Consider the following 12694-nt stretch of genomic DNA (forward strand, 5'->3'; position numbering starts at 1 on the left):
CGTAGTTCTATTCAGAGCTATCAATACAATAGTGATTGGCTACATTGAGAAGTGTATCGAGACTATGGTGGATCGACAAAGGAATGGGAGAAGTTATCTCACTGGGTAATTCAATAAATGACAATGACACTAAATCTGTTGCCATAGTGGGATTAAGTTGATGCTTAATCGAATTTAATATTCCTGTCATTAGTCTAGTAACTGAATACAAACATGTCGAGGATATCTGAGGTTGACACTATTTCTGTACCTCAGTCTCGATGAGATAACAGTTGATGAAAGGATTTGATTACACGGTAACCATACCATTGACAGGCTACGGTTTCGCTGAATCCGAATCTATCAAGTGGCCATAATGTCTTGCTAGGGTCCAATCTTGGTCTGTGTGTAGTGAGACGATTAATTGGTGTTAATCGCGATACTATACTCTGTCGATATGATGAGGAGCCTACGGATCACACACTTAGAAGATAATTTAATAATCAATTTGTGAGAAGGGTATTTTCATCTTTTAGGACAAAAGGATATTTTGTTAATCTCACAGTACAATTAAATTTGCTGAGATTGTTGCCTATTTAAAATTAAATTAGTGAGATTATATTTAAATATATCTATGTATAAATTTAAATGAATTATTATTATTAATTAAATATTATTATATTATTATATATTAATTGATTTTAATTATAATAATAATTAATTAATTAAAATACCATAAAGGGTGTGTTTGGTTGCAAGGGTAAACTAGGGTTGGAGCCTATGGCTATTCCTAAGTGGAATAGGGTTTTAATTGTTGCACTATATAAGTGCAACTTAAAATTAAAACATAAAAAGAATTATTCATTCAATTAAAACCCTAGCCACCCTATCTCTCTCTGTCAAGAAGGAAACTTTTCTTGTTCTTCTTTCTTGATTCTTGAAGCCCTTGATTGTTCTAGCAAAATAATCAAGGGTTCTTCGAATTATCTTCGTGTGGACTTCCGTGAATGCGATCCTACTTTGGATTGATTGGCAAAAAATCACGTGAACAGTAGACGGTGAATAGTAACCATGCACAGTATCTGGTGAACAGTGTTCGTGTCCGAAGTAAGAGATATTCGGAGGAGCTTCCAAACGTATGTAAGTATTCTAATCCTTGAATGGATTTACTTTATACAAATTTTGTTTATAAACATGTAAACGGTATAATCTATACTCGGATCTTGGCAAAGAAAGATAATTGATTTATCGATTGATTTTTCTGTTTTTCGCTACGTATGGTAGATCAATTACTTGTAGCCATGGTTGAAGAAATGGCAGCACTTGAAAAGAATGCTACTTGGGAACTTGTGCCTTTACCAAAGGGAAAGAAGACCGTGGGGTGTAGATGGGTATTTATGGTCAAGCATAAAGCGGATGGGACCACTGAAAGGTACAAACCTCGATCAGTTTTAAAAGGGTATACGTAGCCTTACAAGATTGACTATCAAGACACTTTTGCACCAGTTGCCAAGCTTAACACAGTTAGAGTGCTCTTGTCCTTTGCAGTTAATCAAGATTGACCACTTCTTCAATTTGATGTAAAAAATGTTTTCTTGCATGAAGATTTTGTAGAAGAAGTGTATATGGATCCTTCTTCGAATATAGAGCAATTCTCATATGTTGCAAAAGTGTGCAAACTCAAGAAGGCATTGTATGGTTTAAAACAATCTCCAGGAGCTTGGTTTGAAAGATTCACCAACTCTATGAAGATATTCGGCTATAAACAAAGCAACTCATATCACACTTTGTTTTTAAAGCATCAAAAAGGTATAATTACTGCTTTGATTATCTATGTTGATGATATGGTGATGACAGGTGATGATCAAGAAGAAATTGAGAACTTACAATGACACTTGGCCTCAGAGTTTGAAATGAAACAACTTGGTGACTTGAAGTATTTTCTTGGGATTGAGGTAGCCAAAACAATAAAGTGGCGTTTCCTCATCTCAACAAAAATACATGGTTGATTTGTTAACTGAAATAGGTATGCTTGGATGTAAGCCTACGAATACTCCTATCGAAAAAAAATCATAAGTTGTTTCATTGTTTGGATACAACTTATACTAATACGGCAACGTAACAGAGACTTGTAGGAATTTGATTTATTTGTCTCACAGTAAGCCATATATTACGTATTCAGTATGTGTATTAAGCTAGTATATGCATGATCCTTGTAAACCTCACATGGATGTCGTGGAACTTATATTGAGGCATTTGAAGTTTGCTCCAAGTAAAGGGTTACTTTTCACTACGCATAATCATCTGAAGGTAAAAGGTTACATTGACGCAGATTAGGCTGGTTCAGCTGATAACAAAATATCTACTTCAGGATATATACTTTACTTTTGTAGGGGGAAACCTTGTGACTTGGAGGAGTAAAAAGCAACCGGTAATAGCAAGGTCAAATGCACAAGCTGAGTACAGAGGCATGGCTTTTGGAGTATGAGCTATAATGGTTTGAGGAACTTGCTAAGTGATTTGGGGTTGACTCTTAGTATGCAATGAAGTTGTATTGTGCTAACACTTTAGCTATAGAGATTGCCCACAATCCAGTTAACACGATCGAACAAAACATGTAGAAATTGATAGACATTTCAATAAAGAAAAATTGGAAGCTAATATCATTATATTTCCTTTTGTGAAGTCTAAAGACTAACTAGCCGACATTCTTACCAAAGTCGCAGGCAACAATGCATTTGATGACGTTTTAGACAAGTTAGGCATGTGTGATATCCATGCTCCAACTTGAGGGGGGAGTGCTAGAATATCCTATAATTAAGATATTGATATGGTCAATATTCTTAATTATATGATATTATTTCTTTCATAGTTATAGGATTTTTTCTATAATATTCTGTAATTAATTCTTTTATTCTTTCCTTGTAAATTTTCTTGTATCTAGTATATATATTGTAAAATTACTATGAATAAAAAACATCAGAAAATTATTCCACAATTGTGTTTCTTGATACTTGATAGATATTAATTTGACTTTTCCAATTACCTTTTTGAAATGTCATATAGTCGATTGTTTGCGTAAACAACCAAAGATACAAAAATAGGTTGAGTTGTGGACTTATTCCTCAAGTATTTTCACAAACAGAATCTCAAAACCTAACGATTAGACGTCTAAACAATTCAATTACAAACCAAGATAGACATTTAGTTTATTTTTCCGATCGTTGTTCCAAATGTTGTAAATTCGACTATTTGAGAAATGGACCTATAAATGCTAGTTGACTTTTTCGATCACCTATATGAATGCTGTAAAGTCAATTATTTGCGAAATAGATCCAAGATACAAAAATAGGTTGAGTTGTGAACTTTTTTCCTCGAAAGTTTTCACAAACAGAATATCAAAAGCTAGACTTTCCATGTTCCAAGCATCACAAAAATTGTGTTTTTCATTTATTTAAACTGTCGACTAGTAGCTTTTTGAGATTTGACTCATGTCACACAAGGAGATGGATAACCCAAATGATAGTGCCACATATCATTAACAATATTTGGACTTGGTTTAACAATTTCTTCACTTGACTCACTAACACCTAAACTAGATTCTACAACACATATTTGTAAAACATTTATATTCCAGCATTCATATAAAAGTTCATAATATAATCAATTGTAAACATGTTAAATACTCATGAAATATTGCGGAAGTAATTTACAAACCTCCAGCCATAGCAATTGTTGTTTTAGTCTTCTTGCTTCTGTCACTTCAGAATACAAAGTCTTCCAATGAATGAAATTTTTCAGAGCGATGGTTTTAGGGAATCAAACGAATTAATTGCGTCAAATGGGGACCTGTAAACTCTCCCATTATAAATGCAGTTGTCTTTCCATCAAAGACAACTGCAGTAACTGCTCAATAGTTACCCATTTACTTTATATTAAAAGTGTACGACCAATCCAATTAAAGAATTCTAATATAATTAAAATTCTAACATTCTCCCACTTGGTCCAAACTTTTATTATATAATCCATAACATAGGAGTTGTATATTTTGTATGTTTAATCAGAAAAATAAAAATTACATGAATCATTGTGGTAAGTCCCTTTTAAACAAGTATTACCTTCCATGTATTACTATTCAATTTTTCTCTTTCTAAATAAACACTTTAATGTGAAATATTACTTTATGAATAAACCTCAAATGTTTGTTCCAGGTCCTCTAAAATGTTTGTTTGTCTCCAACCAAAATGTATACAACTTAAAAGAGAAAACAAACTAAATTACAAAGTTTCAGAAAATGAAAGTATTACCTCTCATAGTGACAAAGCGGGACGTAGTCCCATTTGAACTACATGATCCTTGAACGTCTTTGGTGGCATGCCTTTTGTTAGAGGATCAACAATCATCTGCTTGGTATATATGTGTTCAATAAGCACTTCTTTGGCTTTAATGTGCTCCCTTATTGCTATGTACTTAATGTCGATGTGTTTACTTTGACTTCCACTCTTATTATTCTTAGCAAAGAATGCAGTAGCTGAATTATCACAATACAACCTTATTGGCCTAGAGATAGACTCAACAACTCCAAGCCCAGAAATGAAACTTCTCAACCAAATACCCTGTGTAGTGGCCTCAAAACCCTAAACAGAGTCAGCTTCCATGGTAGAAGTGGCAACCAAAGATTGTTTGGCACTTCTCCAAGATATAGCACCTTCGGCCAGCATAAAAACATATCCAAATGTTGATTTCCAAGAATCAACACAGCCAGTGAAGTTTGAGTCTGAATATTCGACGACTTCTAAAATGTCGGACCGTCTATAAGTAAGCATGAAACCTTTAGTTCCTTGAAGATACCTCATGACCTTCTTTGCAGCTCTCCAATGATCCAAAGTGGATTACTTTGATAACTTCTAACATGCCAACTGCAAAAGCAATATCAAGTCTAGTATAGACTTGAGCATACATTAGGCTTCCAACAGCTAAAGTATAAGGAACAGTTTTCATTTGTTCCTTTTCAATCTCAAGTGTAGGACATTGGTTCAGATTGAACCTGTCACCCTTAACAATGGGTGCAACACTGGGTGAACAATCATTCATCCTAAATCTCTCAAGAATTTTATTAATATAGGCTTCCTGAGATAGTCCCGAAACATGTTGAGACATATCCCTATGAATCTTAATGCCAATGACATAAGACACGTCACCCATATCCTTCATACTAAAATGTTGAGAGAGAAATTGTTTCACCTCATGTAGCAAACCCAAATGATTGGTTGCAAGTAGAATATCATCTACATATAACACAAGAAATATGATTTTACTCCCACTAAGCTTGTGGTATATACACTGATCCATGACATTCTCTACAAAACCAAATGAAGAGATAACAGTGTGAAATCTTAAATACCACTGTCGGGAGGCTTGTTTAAGTCCATAAATGGACTTCTTAAGCTTGCAAAACAAATGCTCACCATCACTTGAAATGAACCTATCAGGTTGTTTCATATAAACCTCTTCCTCCAAATCTCCCTTGAGGAAAGCTTTTTTCACATCCATTTGATGTAAATCTAAATCGAAATGGGCAACTAATGCCATTATGATGCGGAAGGAATCCTTTTTAGAAACTAGAGAAAACGTTTCTTTATAATCTATCCATTCCCTTTGCGTGAACCCCTTGGTAACAAGCCTAGCCTTGTGTCTCTCAATGTTGCCTAATGAATCCCTTTTGGTTTTAAATACCCATTTACAACCAATATGTTTCTTTTTAGTAGGCAACTCAACAAGGTCCCAAACTTTATTATCTGCCGTAGAATTCATCTCGTCAATCATGGCATTATACCACAGCTCATATTTACTCCTATCCATAGCTTGTAAAAACATGTCTGGGTCATCCTCAACACCTATGTCATAGCTAGACTCTTGCATATACACTACATAGGGAATTGTTGATTTCTTTGTTCTAGTATATCTCTTTAATGTTGTATCAACAATCTCTTGTTGAGACTGTTGCACAATTGGTTGTTCCTCCTATAGCGGAGGTTGTTCAAAATGATCTTCTAAAGCAATCTCATCAGAACATGGACTTTTATTGATTGGTTCCTCATTGTTCACCCTGTTTGGATGAACAACAAATCTTTTACTTGATGTAGGAGCATTATCTGAAACATCAATTTTCTCAAGGACTAAGTCTCTGATTTGATCACTCCCACTGACCACGTTATTTTCAAGAAATTTGACATTTCTTGATTCAACAATTCTACTGGAATGGTTCAGACAATAAAACTTATATCCTTTGGATTTTTCCGCATATCCAATAAAATATGCACTAATAGTCCTAGGATCTAACTTCTGTTCTTGTGGATTATAAACTCTAACTTCAACTAGACAACCCTTGACGCGTAAATGAATTAAACTTGGTTTCCAACCTTTCCATAACCTGAATGGCGTTGTGGGAACCGCCTTAATTGGAACTCGGTTTAATATATACGTAGCAATTTTGAGAGCTTCAATCCACAAAGAATGAGGAAGTTTGGAGTTACTCAACATACTCTGTACCATATCCATTAATGTTCTATTTCTCCGTTCTGCTACACCATTCTGAGATGGTGTGCCAGGCAAGGTGTATTGAGCCACAATACCTTGCTCTTGAAGAAATTTAGCAAATGGACCAAGTGCTTGTCCTGTACTAGTGTATCTACCATAATATTCACCACCTCTATCAGATCTCATGATCTTAATTTGTTTTCCACATTATTTCTCTACTTCTGCTTTATATATTTTGAAAGCATCCAACGCTTCATCCTTGTGATAAAGCAAATAGAGATACATATATCGTGAGTGATCATCAATAAAGGTGATGAAATATTTCTAACCACTAGAGCTCATGTCAGGGCAACAAATATCTATGTGTATGATCTCTAAAAGTTCAAACTCTTCCTGGCACCCTTCTTGGATTTGTTAGTATGCTTTCCCTTAACGTAGTCTACACAAGTATCAAAGTCAATAAAGTCAAGAGTTTCAAGAACTCCAGCATTTACCAACCTTTTAATCCTATCAATAGAGATGTGTCCTAATCTCCTATGCCACAAAAAAGAAGAGTTTTCATTCATAACAGTACGTTGAATACCAATACTAGCATGTGAAGTCATAAGACTATAAGGAACAGTATCACTTAAATGAATTTTAAACAAACCATCAACTATAGTACCATTTCCAACAATAGATGAGTTCTAAATTAAATTAAAAGAACTACCATAAAAGTTGAAAGAGTATCCACAAGGTACAAGTTTAGAAACTGAAATAAAATTCCTAGAAAAACTAGGAATATAAAAGGTTCATTCCAAATCCAAAATATAATTAGTGCTTAAAATAAGTCAAAATGTTCCAACAGCTTTAACATGTGAAGGCATCCTGTTTCCCGAATAGATGTTGCATTCACTTCCTAACGGTTTCCTTTGATCCATAAACACTATATGGTATTAGAAACATCGATTGTAGAACCAGAATCAATCCCCCAATAATTATATGAAACACAAATCATATTAGATTCATAACACACAAAAGATGTGAGATTACCTTTCTTGTCAAGCCAGACCTTTATTTTAGGACAATCCTTCTTCATGTGTCCCTTCTTTTTACAGAAGAAACACTTGATGTTGTCCTTATTTCCTTTACTCGTAACCTCATGCAACTTGCCTTTTCCTTTCCACTTCTTATTCTTGTTTGAAGTGTACTTGACATTTCCTGTCACCAGATGTGCAGTTTCATTCACTTCTTGAAGCAGTCTCTCCTCCTCTTGAACACACATCGTCAAAAGCTCATTGATTGACCATTTAGCCTTTTGTGTGTTATAAGATATCTTGAAAGGAGTATAATGAGACGAGAGAGATTTCAGGACATAATGCACTAGGAAATCATCATTAATCACCCTCTGAAGGGATCTCAACTGAGCAGCAATGTCCCTCATTTTCATAATGTCCTCACAAACTCCTTTAATATCGGTGAGCTTCATGGATGTCAATCTACTCATTAGGGTGCTACCTAATTCTTGTCTTATGTTTCAAACTGAGCATGAATTGCATCCATCAGATCCTTGACATTTTCACACTCCGGTATCGACCTACAAATACTACTTGTAATTTGAGATTTGACAAACATCATGCTTAAACGGTTGGATCACTCCCACCATTCATACAAAGCAATCTCAGCCTGAGAACTAGTATCTGTAGGTGTAGGTGGCTCTTCCTTACGAAGAGCATAGTCAAGATCAATGCACCCTAAATGAAGAAGGACAACCTCCCTCCAGTATTTGAAGTTATCACCATTTAAATAAGGAACCTTATCCTCAACCATCATCAAGGTTTGATCAACTGTAGGTATATCAACAGATAGGGCTGTTCAACGAGGCGAGCCGCTCGCAAGCCAGCTCAGCTCGGCTCAAGTACGGCTCGTTAACGGCTCGTCTCGTCTGGTATCGAGCCGACTCGACTCGATTCGTTAGAGAGAACGAGTCGAGTTTGAGCCTACCTCGGCTCGGCTCGATAGGCTCGCGAGCCGAGCCAGGCTCGAATCATTAGGGGGTTTTAGGCGTTTTTGTAAAGTATGGGGATTAAACTGGAATTTTCAAAACAAAAAGTTTGCAAAAATAACAAAAAAAACCCCGATATTAAAATCCCTAAAACGCGACCGAAACCCATTCGCCAGCGAATCCAAACCAAATCAAACTGAAAACAAGAAGAAGAAGATGGGAGGAAGGGGAGAGCAGTCAAAACCAAACAAATCAAGCAAAGTGTGGTTCAAATATGGTAAACAAGTCAAGATGTCGTTGGGGTCATTTTGCTTCTCTGTGAGGTTCCTCTTTTCTCTTCTCACTAGGGAACCTTGTTAATGGTTGGTGCTGGTGATGGCATTGTTTTTGGGTGGGCTGTGTGATTTGGTTTTGGTTTTTTCTTTTTTGTTGGTGGTTGGAAGGTGGGACAAGCGGCTTTGTTGGTGAGTGCTCTGGGATTATGTTTTTTTCGTTGGTTGTGTCATGTGGTAGTGTGGTTCTCTTCAAGGAATAAGGAGGCAAGGCTTGGAGGCTACTGGACTTTTTGTTCTTGGAGTGTTTACAGCAGATGGGTGCTTTGCAGGTGGCTGGTGTTAGCGGTCTGGTGTGTGACTTCTCTATTGGCTGGTCTGCTGATGGATCCCGGTTTTCGTTCAGCTAGTATGGCTGTGAGAGTGTTTCATGTCGTCTCTTAGAGGGGGTTTTGAGATGCTGGGGGTTGGGTTCTCTGCTCTTGGGTTTTATTTTTTTTTTTTAAAATAAAGCTGCATATTTTAAACCCCAATAAAAGTGAACAGATGGCAAGCGGCGGTGCGGCTCCTTCAGTCCTTGTGCCATGTATTTTGTTTCTCACTAACGTTTTTTTTTTTTTTTTAAACTGTCTCATCCTCTTTCTTTACACTTTCTTTTTTGGGGCCCTCATTTTCTCTCTCTTTCTCTACATCTGTGTATTTTGTTTCTTACCATTTTTTTTGAAACTGTCTCATCCTCTTTCTCTTTCTTTACTCTTCTTTTATTTGAAACAGTAAAAATTTTGAGAATTAAACAATTACAGCTTCATATCACAACTTAGAAGGAAAGGGAAATTTAGTGAAAAAAATCACAGTTTAAAGGAAAATAAGAAAAAGGGCAGACGCCAAAAAAAAAAAGAAAAAAAAAATTGCAGTTTAGACAAAAATTACTGTTTAGAAGAAAGAAAAAAAAAATAAAGGGAAATAAGAAAAAGGGCAGGCACCCAGCGAAATTTTGTAAAAAAAATTGAAAAAAAAAATATTATTTGGAGATGGCTCGCGAGCCGGCTCGAATTCGGCTCGATAAGCCAACTCGCGAGCCGGCTCGAAATATACTAAATCCACTATCGAGCCGAGCCGAGCCACATAATTTCTAGCTCGGCTCGACTCAAACTCGACTCGTTTACTTATCTTCTCTCACGAGCCGAGCTCGTTAAGCCGAAAACTCGGCTCGGCTCGGCTCGATAACACCCCTATCAACAGATATGCTTACTAAATAAATTATGAGGCACAAACCATCAACAGCAATTATAAGTTTACCAACGTAAAACCAATCATAAATGAATCGGCATATCGTAAAATCTCCCTGTGGGTAAAGACATTACATGTTATGATTCATTATCCTTTAATGATGAAACTAGAAATTATTAATATTTCATAATACCTATGGGCTAATTAAGAAATAAGAATAATTTATATTTTATCCCTAATTAATCATGAAAATATAACATTCCATGTGGGTAAAATGATTATATTAATATGATTAACTACAAAATGATGTTATTAACTTTAATATGATCATAGTTAATATTACTTAATACATATATTATCATAACTTAGATGTTGTGGCTACTCTAAATTAATCAAATATATACGATCATAAAACATCATATAGTATTATTGCATATAATACAACATAACATAAATCAATACAAGAATAACACATTATTTATGTATAACAGACTAATACATGACATAAAAACCATCACACGCACTGTCACCGACTCCCACACGCCACCGTGACTAAACCACAGACAGCCACGTATCCCCACGGGCCTCCAGAAGGCAACACATCCTTGCACACGCCTTCACATGCCTTAACGGCCCTACCATGCGCTGCACGCACCTAAACACACATCCCCCATGCACCTGATGCAAGCACGAGCGCATTCATGTGCCATAAGTCAACGCGGGTCAGTTTGACCCATTTGATCAAATCGGTTTGACCTTTACCCAGCTAGTTGACCCAGTTTAACTCTCTTGATCGGTTCGGTGACCGGTCTGACTCATTGACTGGGTCAGGTCGACCCATTGGGTTACTGGGTCAGTTTGACACAGTTTGACCTTTGACTTTTGACTGGGTTAGTTTGACCCGTTTTATCCTTGACCGAGTCGATTTGACCTGTTTACCCAATTGAACTGGTTCTTCTAGACCCCTTTTTTTGCAACTTTTTACCCATTTTTTGCAGATTTTAACAGCCCGATTTCGGCCAATTTTTTGGCATTCTAGAGAGGAAACTTGATTATAGACGTATAACCTATGTCGGTGGCACCCCAAATGACATTTTCGTCCCAAATCGGTGCCGTAAATGACTACCGAAAATACCCAAACGACAATTTTAACAAAAACTTTAAACTAGCATAACTTTGCAACCATAACTCTGTTTTTGACAAATAATATATCGTTAGAAAGATTTTTTGTAACGCCCCGCTTGAGGTACGTTGTTATTGTTTCCTCTTTCGCCCTTAATCGAGTTGGTTTTTGTTAATATTGTTTGATTGACATTAGTATGAGTGTTGTGTGGATTAATAGCCTTGAAATGGGTTAAAAATGGAAGAAGTGTTGTATGCCGAGCTTCGCCGGGGCGAAGAAGAATCTTCGCCGCGGCGAAGATGTGTTGAAACCAAGGGTGAAACTCTCTGGACAGTTTCGCCGCGGCGACATAGGTTTCTTCGCCGCGGCGACAGGCCGAATAAAATGTTGATTGAGTTTTAGATATTTACTTCCCTAAGGGTATTTTGACCTTTCTACCCCTAATTAGCAGGAAAAGTGGGGAGTTAATTGTAAGGATTTTTCATGGAGAATGTGTTGATATGGGGGTGAGTTTGTAATGAATCAAAGGATATAGATGGAATTCCCAAAGAAGAGTAAGGGCAAAATGGGAATGATTGTGTTTATATTTCATTAAAAGGAATTAGAATCAGAAAAACCCCTCATTTTCTTCTTCTCAAACGCAACTTCCCATCTCCACTCCTCTCAACTTCTCTTCTCTTTTGATCAAGGAATTCCAAGGGGTTTTTGAAGTGATTTGAGGTAGAAAAGCAACCTAAGGCTTCCTAAGGTAAGAATCTCTACTTAAGTTGTGTGATTTGGGAGTTTTAACCCATATTGAAGTTTGAGGGTTTTCATTCTTTTGGTTAAGATTAGAGGGAAAGTCAAGCTAAACAAGTGAAAGGAAGAATTTGTGAAGTCTCTCCATAACAAGGTAAGTAAAACCCAACCCAAGTTGAGATTCATGAAATTTCTTGATTAGGGTTTTGATAGAAATGATGTATGTATGTGATGTACATGTAATATGCCATGTGTGAAGGTTTAAATAGAGATTTCTATGCTTTGTGAATGTTTATACCTTGCAAATATGAGAAATGAGTTGTTGGGTTGGCAAGGTAGTTGAGATGGAATTGAAGGGGTGTTATGGAACCCTTTTTGGAAGTGTTTTGTTTGACAGGTTATTATGGCCTTGTGAAGGGGTTTTTCCCCATTTTGGATGGTTAGGAAAAGTTTTAGATTCATGGCTATGATAGAGTTTTATAGTGCACATGAGTTGTTTGATGAAATGCCTAATAGAGAATTGAGTGTGAGTAATGAACCTTAATTCTTGCAACATTGCATGTTGGCATTTCACAAGTGCATTAGTAGAGATGAATCATCCATGTGCATTGTTATATGCATTGACAAGTGACCTAAGAAAGAGTAGGAAACTTTGTGTTTAGAAATACCCTATGAGTAGAGAGCTTAGTGGGTAAAATTACTCTAAGGGTAGAGAGCATTGAAAAATGCTACAATAGAATGAGTTAGAAGAGTAGTATAGTTGGGATGATGCTTTGTGATCATCACCCGACCGTTATGGGAATCGGATTGATGCTTTGTGATCATCAT

Source organism: Pistacia vera, unplaced genomic scaffold (assembly GCF_008641045.1).
Source record: "Pistacia vera cultivar Batoury unplaced genomic scaffold, PisVer_v2 Contig1005, whole genome shotgun sequence".
In the NCBI taxonomy this organism is placed as follows: domain Eukaryota; kingdom Viridiplantae; phylum Streptophyta; class Magnoliopsida; order Sapindales; family Anacardiaceae; genus Pistacia; species Pistacia vera.